This window comes from Onychomys torridus, chromosome 2 (genome assembly GCF_903995425.1).
Source record: "Onychomys torridus chromosome 2, mOncTor1.1, whole genome shotgun sequence".
In the NCBI taxonomy this organism is placed as follows: domain Eukaryota; kingdom Metazoa; phylum Chordata; class Mammalia; order Rodentia; family Cricetidae; genus Onychomys; species Onychomys torridus.
This window is the reverse complement of record NC_050444.1, coordinates 94,735,478-94,750,498: the sequence shown is the minus strand read 5'-3', so window position 1 is coordinate 94,750,498 and position 15,021 is coordinate 94,735,478. Positions and strand designations below refer to the sequence as shown.

The 15,021-nt window shown below is 36.7% G+C and overlaps 1 protein-coding gene across 37 annotated transcripts in view; it reads left to right on the top strand.

The window, feature by feature from the left end:
* Positions 1-15,021, top strand: part of Ptprd (protein tyrosine phosphatase receptor type D) — a 2,001,112-nt gene that overhangs the window by 922,813 nt on the left and 1,063,278 nt on the right. For all 37 annotated transcript variants that reach the window (XM_036177144.1, XM_036177143.1, XM_036177148.1 and 34 more), the window contains one exon: positions 14,403-14,436. The gene's annotated coding sequence lies outside the window, so the exon portion shown is untranslated. The remainder of the gene's footprint in view (positions 1-14,402; positions 14,437-15,021) is intronic.

The window sequence follows — 15,021 nt, the reverse complement described above, 5'->3', positions numbered from 1 at the left end:
CTATAATTTCCTCCATGTGTATTATCTTACAAATATGTTTGACCAACAGATTTTTTTTTTAAATATAAAACGGGTTTTGCATTTTTTTTTCTTAGAGGTAGCAAACTCTGGTAGGCAGGTCAACAGGATACATTCATATACTTTGAAATAAAATATTTAAAACCTTTATAAGATAAAATGATGTTTCTTTGATTTAACTCTATTGTGGGTGCAAGAAAAAATATTTGAAACCTTAAGAAAAAAATCTACATCAAGTACAGATTTCTATATGGAATAAAGTCTTCATGATCAAGCCATCCAGTAAATTTGAGGCTCAAGTACTCGCCTGTGACTCCATTAGGATTTGGAAGGATTTGGAAGCAATCAGTCTTTAGTTCTCTAATATTTATGGAATGCACTTTGTTTTGTTTTGTTTTGTTTTTGTTTTTTGTTTGTCTGTTTGTTTTTTATGTTTCTTGTTGCTGCTAATATGGATGTGTTCCTTTACTCCTGTGGCTTGTAAGTTTTACAGCGTGGACTTATCTCAGGCAGCTTTTTCTTGTTTTGTTTTCCTGTTAAGGTTTTGTGTCACAGGAGTATCAGAATCTCCCTTGAGAGCTTTTACACAATTTGTCCTTTTTTCTCTTCTTCCTTTTCTTTTTTGTAAATATTTATTTATTTATTATGTTTACAGTGTTCTGCCTGCATGCATGACTGCAGGCCAGAGAAGGGCACCAGATCTCATAGATCTCATTACAGATGTTGTGAGCCACCATGCATTTGCTGGGAATTGAACTCAAGACCCAGAGCAGCCATCTCTTAACCTCTGAGCCATCTCTCCAGCACTACACAATTGTTTCTATAACTTATCACATGTGTTACTCTTCTTGAGTTGTTTTAATACGATAATTCTGGGGGTCGTGTGTGTGTGTGTGTGTGTGTGTGTGTGTGTGTGTGTGTGTGTATTTCTCAAATTTCTAAAATAGTCTTTCAATAAAAAACTCAGAACCAGATGTTGGGGTAATTCCTGAAAGATTATACAGACAAAGGAACAAGCCACAGCCACCACTTCTTACCTCACCAACTCCTCAGCCTAAAAAAGCCTCTAGCTGAAGGGATGCTTCTGCTGGAAAGCCTTTAGCTCCTCTCTTCATGCCTTATATACTTTCCTGGGATTAAAGGCATGTGTGCTTCCCAGTACTTGGATTAAAGGTAACTGCCATCACTGCCTAGCTCTATTTTCTCTGCTTGGCTGAGTTAATCTCATGTAGTCCAAGGTGGCTTTGAATTCATGGAGATCCAGATGGATGGCTGCTTCTCAAATGCTAGGATTAAAAGTGTGCGCCACCACTGTCTGGCATCTATGATTAATCTAGTGGCTTGTTCTGTTCTCTCATCTTCAGGAAAAGTTTATTAGACTGCATAATATATCATCACGTGTGTGTGTGTGTGCGTGTGTGTGTGTGTGTGTGTGTGTGTGTGTGTAATTCAATTATATAATTCACTTACATGTGTCATATTCAATTATATATATGAATTATATATACATATGTATATATTCAGTGTTACTGTATATTTTAAGTTTAGAAAATTTCCACATTGGCTCCACAGTTCTCCTAATGAGTCACACACACACACATAATTCAAGATTTGGAAAGTTTAAGATAAAGTGAAACTAAAAATACATTTTTTAAAAACAACCAAAACCCAATGCTGGGAGTGTAGCTGAGCGATCAAGGTCTTGTCCAACATATATGAGTCCCTAGGTTCACTCTTCAAGGATATACATCCAATATAATAAGTCCATTGGCAACTGTTATTATAATTGCTGTTGAGCATTGCTTGAAGGCACCACATAAAGTAGAAGTGACAGATGCATAAAGCAGTGTCAGAGTGCCATAGTTCTGTTTATAAAACTGAAGAGCTCTGTCCATGCATACATGTCATACGTGTCTTTATATTAAAGCCAGACAAAGGTGCTGGTGAGATAGATTAGTGGGTAAAATGCCTACTATGCATGCTTAGATATGAGTTTGAACTCAAAGAACTGAAATAAAATCAGGCATAGTGGCATGTGTCTGTAATCTCAACCCTTCTAAAACAAGACAGAATCAAAGAGAGAATCCTCAAAGCATGCACGTTAGCTGGTACACATAGCACCACACATCAAAGAATTCATCTCACAGAGAAAAAAATAAGTTGGAAGGTGAAGACAAATCCTCAGTGTTGTATAGTCTGACCTTTGCATACAATCTATGTCATGCATGTGCCCACAATCACACACACACACACACACACACACACACACACACACACACACACACACACACACACACACTCCACACACTCCACACACTCCATAAAACATAACAATAAAACCAGAAAACTCAGTGAGAGATCTACTCAACTGTCTTTGTTAATTGAGAATATTGTGGAGCAAAATGACACAATACAAAACAAGCATCCTTCTAGTTTGGTCTCTGTTTTGGTCAAAACACATCTTTTAATTTCTTGACCAGCATAGATTCCCAAGCTTTTATTATACTTTATAGTATATTGAATGTCATGAAAGTCAGACAAAATACTAAACTGGAGAATTTTTATTGCTTAAAAGAAAACAGTAAGAATCAGATGACAAGAGGCATAATGGCTAGAAATACTGAGGGATTCATCTCCTGGTAGGCATAGTAACGGATGTCTGATATTCCTTATCTGCTTTAAGCTTCTTTGTAAGAAACCCTTGTTAAAGTGAAGAAGAAAGTTGAAACTTACAACTAGTAGATAGTCATGTTGATTTAGACAAGCCTACATTTTATATAAAACCCCAAATTTCTGTTCTTTCCTGGCATAATTCATCAAGGTAGCAGAGTTGGTTTGTTTTTGGTGTTGTTGTTGTTGTTGAATATTATATAGCATTATTTTTTAAAGAAAATTGGAAGCTGATAGTGATTCTCTTATTAAGTTTTTCTTCACTGAAATGAACCCATAAGTTGAAACTGTGTCATGCAGCTTTCACATCCCATCACAGGGTCCTAATGCCTCTAAACAAGTAGGTGCAGAGATGACTGTCACTGAGCATGTGGACAGCCCTTCACAGAGGAGAACCTTTAAGGGGCAGAGTAGCTGGAGGAAACCTTGGTCTGCTTGCAGCTGCCTTTGCTGCTTTTGAATACATAGCATTTCACTTGTTTTAACGTTTTACTGGTTTAGTTGAGTATATTTTGTACCTGATGCAAATTTTTAAAGAGGCATGCATTCACATACACAATCATTTTCTTCTTCTTCTGCCAAGATGCTATGAACAAACATCGACACGAAAATGTAAGAACATTAGCTGTAGCTCAGTCAACAATTAGTCCCCACTGGAGTGCCTCAGCTGTTACTCAGTCCCCCCTCAGGGCTCAATCAGCTCTCAGTCTCAGTGGTACTGTCAGTACTCAGTCCCCTTATTGCTCATATTTTCTCTGCATTAAACATAATGTTCTACAGTTTCTGTTCATGGATATTTGGGGATATGGTGTCTTATAATGGCCAGACTTTTGATAAGTTTGCAATCCTCTTCTTCAAATGTCAAGAAAAATTAAAACCTATACCTACTTTTTTTTGTAACTACTATGTAGGTTTGTTTTTGCTTATAACCCCAGGTTTTAAAGTCAGAATTTTCTGAGAAGATGGGTTGTTCACGGATAGAGTTTATATCTGATGTATTTTCCAAGAAGACTGCTCTCCAATAGCCTCTCTCATGTCCTCTGATAGCTTTGACACACACTCTTTCCTCTCAAGTGTGCTGTCTCATTCATGCTTCGTGTTCTTGCCACTGGCTTCTTCCTCTCTCCTTACAAGAGTGAAAACCAAAGCTTTTGTCAAATTCACCCCCTTGTGGCTAACACGTATGGAGCTCTAAAGAAAGGGAGACTGGCCTCCACTGGGAAGACAAATGGGTGCTTTAATAGAATTCCTGATTTATGAAATAGGAAAAAGCTTGAATGAAGTTGGAGGGTGTGTTCCAGTGTTTCTTGAGGCTCATGTTTTATCCACTGTATGGCTTTGTCCTCCCACCTCTTCTATTCATTGTATTCATCATTCATTTCATCATTTAGTCATTGCATAGAAGCACAGCTCCATGGTTACCTTGAGTTTACATGCTAAGGCTTTTAAATAAGAAGCAAATGAAAGAAAGAGAGAAAGGGAGAGAGAGAGAGAAAGACAGACACACGCACACACACACACACACATACACACACACACACAGACAGAGACAGAGAGAGAGAGAGAGAGAGAGAGAGAGAGAGAGAGAGATTTTGAGATTGATTAGTTGATTTTGGTTGTTCCTGAACCCAAATCTAACACTGGCCTAAATAATTGGTCACAACAATTTTCAGGGCATAATTTTAATATGTATTGAAAGTGTCTACCCTCTTAGTTATGCACCCCTCTCTTTGAAATCATGTCTTAGCTGTTCAGTTTTTTTTTCAATATTGTTTGATCCTTTAAAGGGTACAAAAGTAATTTTTATATTAGCCCTTCATATTCCAAACTAAAATTATCTTGAATACATTTTAATGTGCAGAAAATGATGGCAAAATTAAATGAATAATCTGGTAATTTTGAGGACAAACAGATTAACCATTCAGAAGTTATGCAAAGCTGTAGTGTTTACAGTATGTTAGCAAATTACAAATTATCTCAGAAGAGAGAGAAGCCATAGGATAAACACCACCATTTCCCACAGGCTCATACAAATGATTTGGGAAAATGAAAAATAAAATTAGGCGAGACAATACTGAAAACAGGAAACATATAGCCTAGTAAACTGTCACTCTGGAGTCAGACAGCATAAAAATCAATTTTGCACAAATAATAATATTGTTTTCTCGAAAGCATGTTTTATTTAGCCTCAACAAAGAATTCCTACATTGTACAAATCTGAACTGAAACTTTATTATGACAGAGATATTGAATTTACAATGTATTAATTGAAATAGAGGTAATGTTGCCCTGGCTAATACTGTCAAGTGGGTCATGGAGTTCCAGTTTTGGTGAGATTTTTTTTTCCAGTAGTGTCCACCTACATGATGACTCTCCATTTGTTATTTTATCTGGCCTCTTCTACTCCTATTGAATTTGTGTTATTTCCAAACACCCACTTTTGTAGAGGTTGGGACCCTATGGAACCTGAGAGTACACTACATTAGGAATCCATTCCAGTTTTCTAAATTCTAATGCAAATGGGGATCAAAAAAAGGTAAACCACACCACAATAGACTGCAGCTACACTGTCGATTATTAGACCTCTTCTTTATGAAACATGCAGCTAAGAAAAAACAAACACCATCATGTCATTTTCTTTTCATGGTAAAGACGTAATCTGTGGATTTTGAAGACTTTAAAGGAACTGGATAGAAATGAAAGCCACATGACTGCTTTCAGAAATGCTTCCAGCCTACAATAATGAAGATTTAGGTAGAGATGGCACACCATTAGTGTGCCTGTGCTGTGTTGATATTCCAGAAAATGGCAAAGAAACAACATGGTTTTATGAAGTTCTAACTGTACACCAGTGACCTCGGTTCATTGTGGCATCCATGAGACTGTAGCATGAAGCTGGGTATTGGTAAAGATTGGAATCTTTCCATCTTGATCAGTGCCACACAACCAACTAGACTGCAATTTTGTCTTTGTTTTCAGTTCCTAATTTGTAATCTCCTGTTTGCCTTTACAGTGCTCTGGTGACAGGTTTGCACTGCTTTGTGAGCTGGCTCCTAAGCTCCAGCCTAAGCTCCCCTCTCCTCAATAAGATGGATTCCCTCACTCTGAACATCCAAAGGCAGCATATCTTTGTGATAATGATTTCCAGTGTATACAGTATATAATGTCAGCCACAAATTTCCCACTGAATGGCAGATTTCCTCATTTACTTTCTACATTGACCTTTGCTTTCATATAGGTAAGAAACATCCTACCCTAATAGGGCTAAAGTGGAGGTGACATGTAGTAAGCAGTAACATAGTTATTTATATTCAACCTATTTCTCTGTACATGTTTTTGATCCCTCACTTAAACATTACTAACACCTACTCAGGGACTAAAATCTCAAACCACCAATCATCCATTATTCATTTTTTAATTCACTACACACATCTAATTCATCAACAAGACATATTGATTCTATCTTCAACATAGAGTCAAGATGTATCCACTTCTTTCCATTGCCAACTTCACTTTGATCTAAACAATCATTAGCTTTAATAATCTTTTATTTCATATCCATATATGCAATAATGTTTTGATCAAATCTACCCCCTTTATATCACCAGCTACCACACCAATTTATCCCAAATTTATTATCTCATTTTTAAAATTAATATATATTAAGTCCATCCAGTGCTTTCTGTATACATAAGAGTGTGTGGTGTCATCTACTGGAGCAGGAGTAGCCTCCAGCAGTCTTATTCTTTGCATGTTGACATTGACTGGTTATGTGTTTCTGTATTAATTGCCACATACTACAAAAAGAAGCTCCTCTGTTGAGTGTTGAGAGATGTGATATTCTGTAGGTATGGTGATAAGAATGCAGGGAGCAACTTATTACTATGTGCATTTGGCAGGATAGTAATAATAGATCAACAGTGAATACATGTCTTCCTTTCCCATATTCATGCTGGGATTTGTTTTTTTTTTTTTTTTTTTTTTTTTTAGTATTGAGTTAAGATGAAATCTCAAAGTAGTTTTAATTAGAAAATTCTCAGTCATATTTTTTTTTTATTTTTAGAACCTTATGTTTAGTTCCATGTCCCAATTTTTAACTTATTTGTTTACTTTAATCATGTTTGGTTTTGTGGTTTTTATATATTCTAGACACAAACTCTCTGCCATGTTTATGGCTGGTAATGATCTTTCCCCATTTTGTAGGATACCTCTTCACACAAATGATTGTGTTCTTAGTTCTGTAGATGATTTTTTCATTTCATGAGGTCCCATTTGTCAATACTGGTTGTTGTTTGAATCTTAGATGGTCTTTTAATTAAAAAGCACGGAGTCAGATATCATGGTGAAAACTGAAAAATCAGAGAAGCAGAGCAGCCAGCCACCTCTATGAAATCTTGAGCCTAAAGAGAGTGACTTCCTGTTTCCTCATGCCTTATATTCCTCTCCCTGCCCAGACATCACTTCCTGGTATTAAAGGTGTGTATGCTTCTCAGTACTGAGATGAAAGGTTTGTCCCACCACTGCCTGACCTCTATGTCTAATCTCAAGGCTGTCTCTGTCCTCTGATCCTTAGGAAAGTTTATTAGGGTACACAGTATATCATCAAAAATAGTCTTAGTACTTGCCCTACCAGTGTCCTGTTTAGAAAGTTATTTCCTATGCCTATAAATTAAATTCTATTCCCTACTTTCCCTTCTACTGGATTTGAGGCAGCAGGTCTTATGTTGAGGTCTTTGATCCATTTGAAATTGAGTTTTATGCAGGATGAGAAATAAATATCTAATTTTATTATTATTCATGTTGCACATCAGTTTGACCAGCAAATATTTGTTAACAATCCTGTCTTTTCTCCAATGTGTATTTTTTGGCCTCTTTGTAAAAAATTGGTGAGTATATGAATGTGGGTTCCCTCTGTTCTATTTCAATGAAAGACATATCAGCTTTTAATATTAGAATTATGATATTTTTATTAATATAGTCCTGAATTATAACTTGAAATCTGGGATGATAATACCCAGGCAGTATTTTGATTGTTCATCATTGTTTGACTATACTGTGTCTTTTTCCTTACCATATGAATTTTGATATTATTCTTTCAAATAGTGTTGGAAGTTTTATGAGAATTGGATTGAATCTGTAGCTTCCCTTTAATAGACTATTCATTTTCACACAATTACTAATCCAGAACTATGGGCAGTCTTTCCCTCTTATATCTTCTCTTTCTTCCTCAGTGTCTTATAGGTTTCATTTTACAAGCATTTCACTTTGTTGGTTAGATTTATTTGAAGATTATATTTTCTGAAGCAATTGTGATTGAGTTGTTTCCTTTACTTCTTTCTTGGTGTGTTTGTTCTTGGTATGCAAGGAGGCTACTGATTGCTGTGTGTTGATTTGTGTTGTGATACATTGCTGAATGTGCTTATCAATTTTAATTAAAGGTGGAATCTCTATGATCTTCTATATATAGAATCATGGTAACTTAGTGGGACTCCTAACAGTGGAAGCTTCTGTATCACTGAATCTTTTGCCTGCTCTTGAGACTCTTTTCCTCCTTTTGGGTTGCCTTGTCCAGCCTTGATACAAGGGCTTCCCCCTTGTCTTTCTGTATTTGTTTTGTCCTATTTGGCTGTCAGTCTCTTGGAGGCCTACTCTTCTATGAAGAGGAAACCAAGGAGGAATGCATCTTGAGGAGACAGATGGGGACCTGGGATTTGTGGAGGGAGGGGAAACTAGTCAGAATATATTATATGAAAGAAGAACCTATTTTCAATTTAAAAAAATCATATCATATGTAAACAAGAGTACTTTCATTTCTTTCTTTCATATTCCTATGCCCTTCTCTATTTTATTGTTCTGTTCATGTGTTCAAGGACCATGTTGAAGAAAAATGGAAAGAGTGGATGTTCTTGAGTTATTGCTGATTTTTATAGAAACAGTTTGCATTTTTCTCCATTTAGCATAATATTGACTGCTGGCTTATTGTATATTGTCTCTATGATGTTGAGGTATACCTTCATGTTCCTAGATTTCCCAAGACTTTTACTACTAAGGGATATTGAAGTTTGTCAAAGATGTTTGATGTTCTGCTGAGATGCTTGTGTCATTTCTGTAACTGAGCATATTTATGCAGATGGATTACGTTGATTGCTTTATGTATGTTGAATTTGCCCTGCCTTTGTGAGGTGAAGCTGATGTAATTGTGGAGGGTGATCTTTCATATGCTATTGAGTTGTACAGAGAATTCTTAACAAATATTTTGTTGCAAATATTTTATTGAGAATTTTTTTTGTCCATGTACATGAGGGGGACTGGCCAATAATTCACCCTTTTCACCAGGTCTTTATCTGGTTTGGGTATCAGGGTAAACTTGGATTCATAAAAAGAAACCAGAGCAGCTTGTTTCTCTACTATTTTACAGGTAATTTTGAAAAGCCCTGGTACTACTTCTTCTTTGAAGGTCTGGTAGAATACATCTGGCTCTGAGGCTTTTTTTTTTTTTTAATTTGGGAGATTTTTTTTTAATTACTTCTTTACTTTATTTCATCTTGCTTTAATGTTGGTAGGTCATATGCTTTTAGAAATTCATTCATTTCTTCCAGATTTTCCAGTTTAATAAGAGTATGAAATTTATAATGTGTACTCAGAACTCCAAATTTCCTCAATATCTGTTGTGATGTCTCTTTTCAACTCTGATTTTATTAATTTGGATACTCTCTCTTTTTCTGTTGGTTAATGTAGCTAAAGATTTGCCAGTCTTGTTACTCTTTTCAAAGAAACAGCTCTTAATTTTTCTCTGTTGTTTTTCTTTAGTTTCTGTTTAATTAATTTCAACTCTGATGTTTTCAGCTCTTCCTGTCTGCCATGTTTGTGTGTTGTTTTTTTCTTTTTTCCAAGACCTTCAATTGTAACATACAATAATTAATATGAGAGCTCTCTAGGCTTTTTTTCTTTTGTTTGTTTTTGGGGAATTTGGGGGGGAGGGGGATTTGAGACAGGGTGAGTGTCCTGGATCAGGCTCTGTAGAAGGGCCTGGCCTTGAACTCACAGAGATCTGCCTGGCTCTGCCTCCTGAGTGCTGGGATTAAAGGTATGTGCCACTGCCTTCTGGCTACTCCCTAGAGTTTTTATGTAGGCACTTAGTGTTGTAGACTTTTCTCTGAGGAATGCTTTCATTCTTGTAGATTTTGGTCCACTGTGTTTTCATTTCTATTCAGTTCTAGAAAGTTTTCTATTTCTTTCTTGATTTCTTCCTGATTTTAATTCATTAGTATACTTTAAATCTCCATGAGTTTTTGTATTTTCTGTACTTTCCATTGCTGTTGATATAGAGATTGATTCCAGTATTGTCAGTTAGAGTTCTGGGTTGTATTTTAGTTTTCCTATAGTCATTCAGACTTGCTTTATATCTTCATATGTGGTCAATATTAGAGAAATTTCCATGAGCTGCTGGAAGTATATGTATTGTTTAGTTGTATGGATGGAATGTTCTGTAGATGTCTGTTGGATTCATTTGGTTTATGATGTCACTTAACATCAGTGTTTCCTTGTTAAGTTTTTATTCAGATATCTTGTCTATTGGTCAGAGCAGGAAAACAAAATCACTCACCATCACTGTCTTGGGTTTGATCTACAGTTTTTTCCCCTTTTAAATTCAATAATATTTCTTATATGAAATTGAGTGCACTTGTGTTTGGTGTGCATATTCAAGAATTGCAATATTCTCTTGGTGAGTTGTTCCTTTGATGACTATGAAATGACTCTCCTTATCTCATCTCACTGGTTTTATGAGCCATTACTAATTTTTGCCTTGAAGTTTCAAAATGGACCCTGCTGTTCCCATTGCCACTTTTCTATATGTCCTTCAGAGTACCACTTTGTATTTATAAGACAAGCACAAATGACATATACCTATCATTTAAAACATTCCAGTGGTTCTTCAAGACCCTTTGGCTATATGCAAACTTTATAGCAATGGTCTTCCATGCAGTCTGTATTCTGTTTCCACATACCTCCTAGTTTTATAATTATCACTTTTTTCTATGTACTAGATACCAATAATATTCTTATTTTATTTCTGTTGATTACATGTGAACTTCTATCTTGCAAAGCTGGCTTGCTCTGTATCATTCTTCTTTGTTTAAAATTATCTCACTCTCTTGTGTTTACCTGAATATGAAGCTTCTTTCCCTGTCTTCTCCACACCATAGCATAGGAAGTAGGAGACATACACATGGTTATCACCTTCTCTGAAAATTCTAGAATAGTACAGGGGATATGGTTACTTGTCATCCACTTCTTAAATAAAGACAAAGCAACAGACTACAGAATGGGAAAAGTTCTTCACCAACCCCAAATCTGACAGAGGCTGATATCAGGAATATATAAAGAACTCAAGAAATTAGACATCAAAATGCCCAACAGTCCAATTAAGAAATGGGCTATAGAACTAAACAGAGAATTCTCCACAGAGGAAGTACAAATGGCTGAAAGACATTTAAGGAAATGCTCAACATCCCTAATTATCCAGGAAATGCAAATCAAAATGACTCTGAGATACCACCTTACACCTGTCAGAACGGCTAAGATAAAAAGCACAGAAGACAGCTTATGGTAGAGAGGATTTGGAGCAAGGGGAACCCTCCTCCACTGCTGGTGGGGATGCAAGCTTGTACAGCCACTTTGGAAATCAATATGGCACCTCCTAAGAAAATTGGGAATCCATCTCCCCCAAGACCCAGCTATAGCACTCTTGGGCATATACCCAAGGAATGCTCAATCATACCACAAGGGCATTTGCTCAGCTATGTTTGTATCAGCTTTGTTTGTAATAGCCAGAACCTGGAAACAACCTAGATGCCCTTCAACTGAAGAATGGATAAAGAAAATATGGAACATATACACAATGGAGTACTACTCAGCAGAGAAAAACAATGGCATCATGAGGAATGTAGGCAAATGGATGGATCTAGAAAAAATCATCCTGAGTGAGGTAACCCAGACTCAAAAGGACAAACAGGGTATGTACTCACTCATAGGAGGATACTAGATGTAAAACAAAGATGACTAGACTGCTACACAACTCCAGGGAGGATACCTAGAAAACGGGACCCTAGGAAAGACCCAAGGATCACCCAATGACAGAGAAATGGATGAGATCTACATGAACATCCTGGATGACAGTGGGAGTAATGAAGGGCAAGATTTGAGGGAAAGAAAGCTTAGGGGAGCAGGAGATCCCAGCTGGATCAAGAACAGAAAGGGAGAATGAGGAATAACAGACCATGATAAATGAAGACCACATGAGAACAGGAATAGGCAGAGTGCTGGAGAGGTCCCCAGAAATCCACAATGATATATCCTCTGTGGTCTGCTGGCAATGGTCAAGAGAAAGCCTGATCTGACCTAGCCTGGTGATCAGATGGCTAAACACCCTAACAGTTGTCTTGGAACTCTCATCCAATAACTGATGGAAGTGGACGCAGAGATCCTCAGCCAGGCACCAGATGGAGCTCCAGGTGTCCAACTGTCGAGAAAGAGGAGGGTCTGCAAGAGCATGAATTGTTGAATCCAAGATTGCAAAAAGCACAGGGACAAATAGCCAAATGAATGGAAGCACATGAATTATGAACCAAAGGCTAAGGAGCCCCCAGCTGGATCAGGCCCTCTGAATAAGTGAGACAACTGAATAGCTTGATATGTTTGGGAGGCACCCAGGCTGTGGGACCAGGATCTGTCCTCAGTGCATGAGCTGGCTGTTTGAAACCTTGGGCTTACACAGGGACACTTTGCTCAGTCTGGAAGGAGGTGACAGGACCTGCCTTTACTGACTCCACCAGGTTTAAATGAATCCCCAGGGGTGCCTTGATCCTGGAGGACATGGGAATGGATTGGGTGGGTGCTGGGAGGGAGGTGGGGGTTGGTTGCGGGAGTGGGGAGGACAGGGGAACCCATGGCTGATGTATAAAATTTAAAACACATAATAATAACGAAAAAGTTTTAAAAAAAAAAGAAAAGTATTTACTCAACAAATGATAAAAGAAGTCTTGAAAAATTATTCCTTACTCATTTTAACTCATAATATTATACTATTGTGACTTAATTCGGTTTATTACATGGTTAAGGTTTTTTTAATAATGTAAGGTAGATATGAAAGTGATTGGAAATATATAGATTAACTATCATGGTTCTCAAAAATCTAAGGTAAAGAAAATAAAAGAAAGAAGAAAATAGATAAAAGTTCAAAGCTCTTCAAATTCTTGAGGCACTTGAAGAACCACTGGAATGCTAGCTGAAAATCTAGACAAACCCATATCAAGAGTCAGGTGGAATCTCTGGATTGAGATTTTCATCTTTCCTTGTTTGAATCAATATAGGACCTTATAAAATTATGGAGTAGCTGTGCATGCTGTGACAGCATTTGACAGAGAACATTTGTGACTAACCCATTCAGCAATCATAATTAGTAAAGTGAAAGTACAAAATATGGACAAAATACTTTGAAAGTAGAGTAATTTCTTCTCTAGCTCTCAAGATGAGCTTCTCCATGAAGACATCATTTAATTTGCCCTATAGGATGGGTGAATGCTGAGGTAGGGCATTAGGAGTGAACTAAAATACTGTGAAAGTAAAAAGGAGGGAAGTAACTAGTGAGATAGAAAATAGGAAAGGAAAAAAAGGAAAGAAAAGATGAGTGGAGAGAGAGATGGAGGAAGAAGAAAGGAGAAAGGAAGGACAAAAGAAGAAAGGAAGGGCAAAGGAAAGATAAAAGGAAGGAAGGAAGGAAGGAAGGAAGGAAGGAAGGAAGGAAGGAAGGAAGGAAGGAAGAAAGGAAAGAAGGAAGGAAGTTTTAAGAAACTGTGTAGTGGAAAATTGTGGGAGATAGATTCTAAAGAAACAATCTTATAAAATTAGAGTATATATGTGTGACTAAAGACCCTGAACACTCTGTTGTTTATTTTGTCATCTTTTGTGAGGATCATAGCTTATAAAAGCAATGTATATGACATCAGAGCTGTGTATTAAGGTATTTCAAGACTGTGTTCATGCCTGGACCAATACTGTTATATAGGCATCTCTGTGGTTGTGTTTACCTTTTAAACATATGTATCATAAAAATTTCTTCATAATATACATGTACTTGATATGTTTCTGAAAATAATTTTGAAAACAATGGGTTAACTATCCTTATTCTAAAATGGTGATGATAGAATACATAAATAAGATCACACCATCTATTTCTTCACTTGTTTAATTTTGTTCTTATATGCAGTTAGAGTTTTTCTGCCTGGCCACAATCAGGACAAATCTCTCTCACCCTCCAGGCCCAATAGACTCTCAGAACCAACCAAGTAAACACACAGAAACTTATATTGCTTACAAACTGTATGGCCATGGCAGGCTCCTTGTTATCTACTTCTTCTATCTTAAATTAACCCATTTCTATTAATCTATACTTTGCCACGTGGCTTGTGGCTTACTGGTGTCTTTACATGTTGCTTGTCATGGCTGTGGCTGGCAGTCTCTCCTCCCCCAGCCTTCCACTTCCCAGAATTCTCTTCTCTCTTGTCCCACCTATACTTCCTGCCTGGCCACTGGCCAAACAGCATTTTATTTATACAGAGCGATATCCACAGCACTTATAGATTTACAAAATGGATTTTAAACAATTATATTTTATACTATTCATGATCACAGTATATGAATTTTTTTTTCAGATGATGGTACCTGTCCACTAACTGAACAACTGAGGTAAGTGCCTCCTTCTGCTTCTCCTCCCATCTTTTTCTGCTTCCTCCTTCTCTTCCCCTGTTTTTTCTCCTCTTCTGACATGTGTGAGATGCTTTTTCTTTTAAGGTTTAAATAACTTTATTTGTTTGTATGAATTGGGGCTATGCGATTAAATGATATTCCTGCAAAAAACCCATAAAGCATTCTACAGTACATTGTTTTGTCTTTTTATCCCTTCCACTTGAAAATAAGACTTGGCAAAGTTGGAAAACAAGATTGCCAACAAAGAATGTTGTTTTCAGAGAAATTTAATTTACTGAAGTTATATCAAATCTTTTAATTAGAAAACTAAAGTGTCCCATGAAAAATGATCAGAATATTTTGTATTATGCATATTAATAGCAAAATACCCAACACTTAGTGGCACAATCTGCACTAATCTATAAGACAAAAAGAAAAAAAATCTTATATACGTTAACTTATTTAATTTACTTCCTAATTTAGATAATTAGTTATCAAACATTAATATTAAAGTCATAATTTGTACCAACTAAATTGATCTCAGGGGAGCTTCTCTTCTTGTCTGTGACCTTGTGTAATCATGGC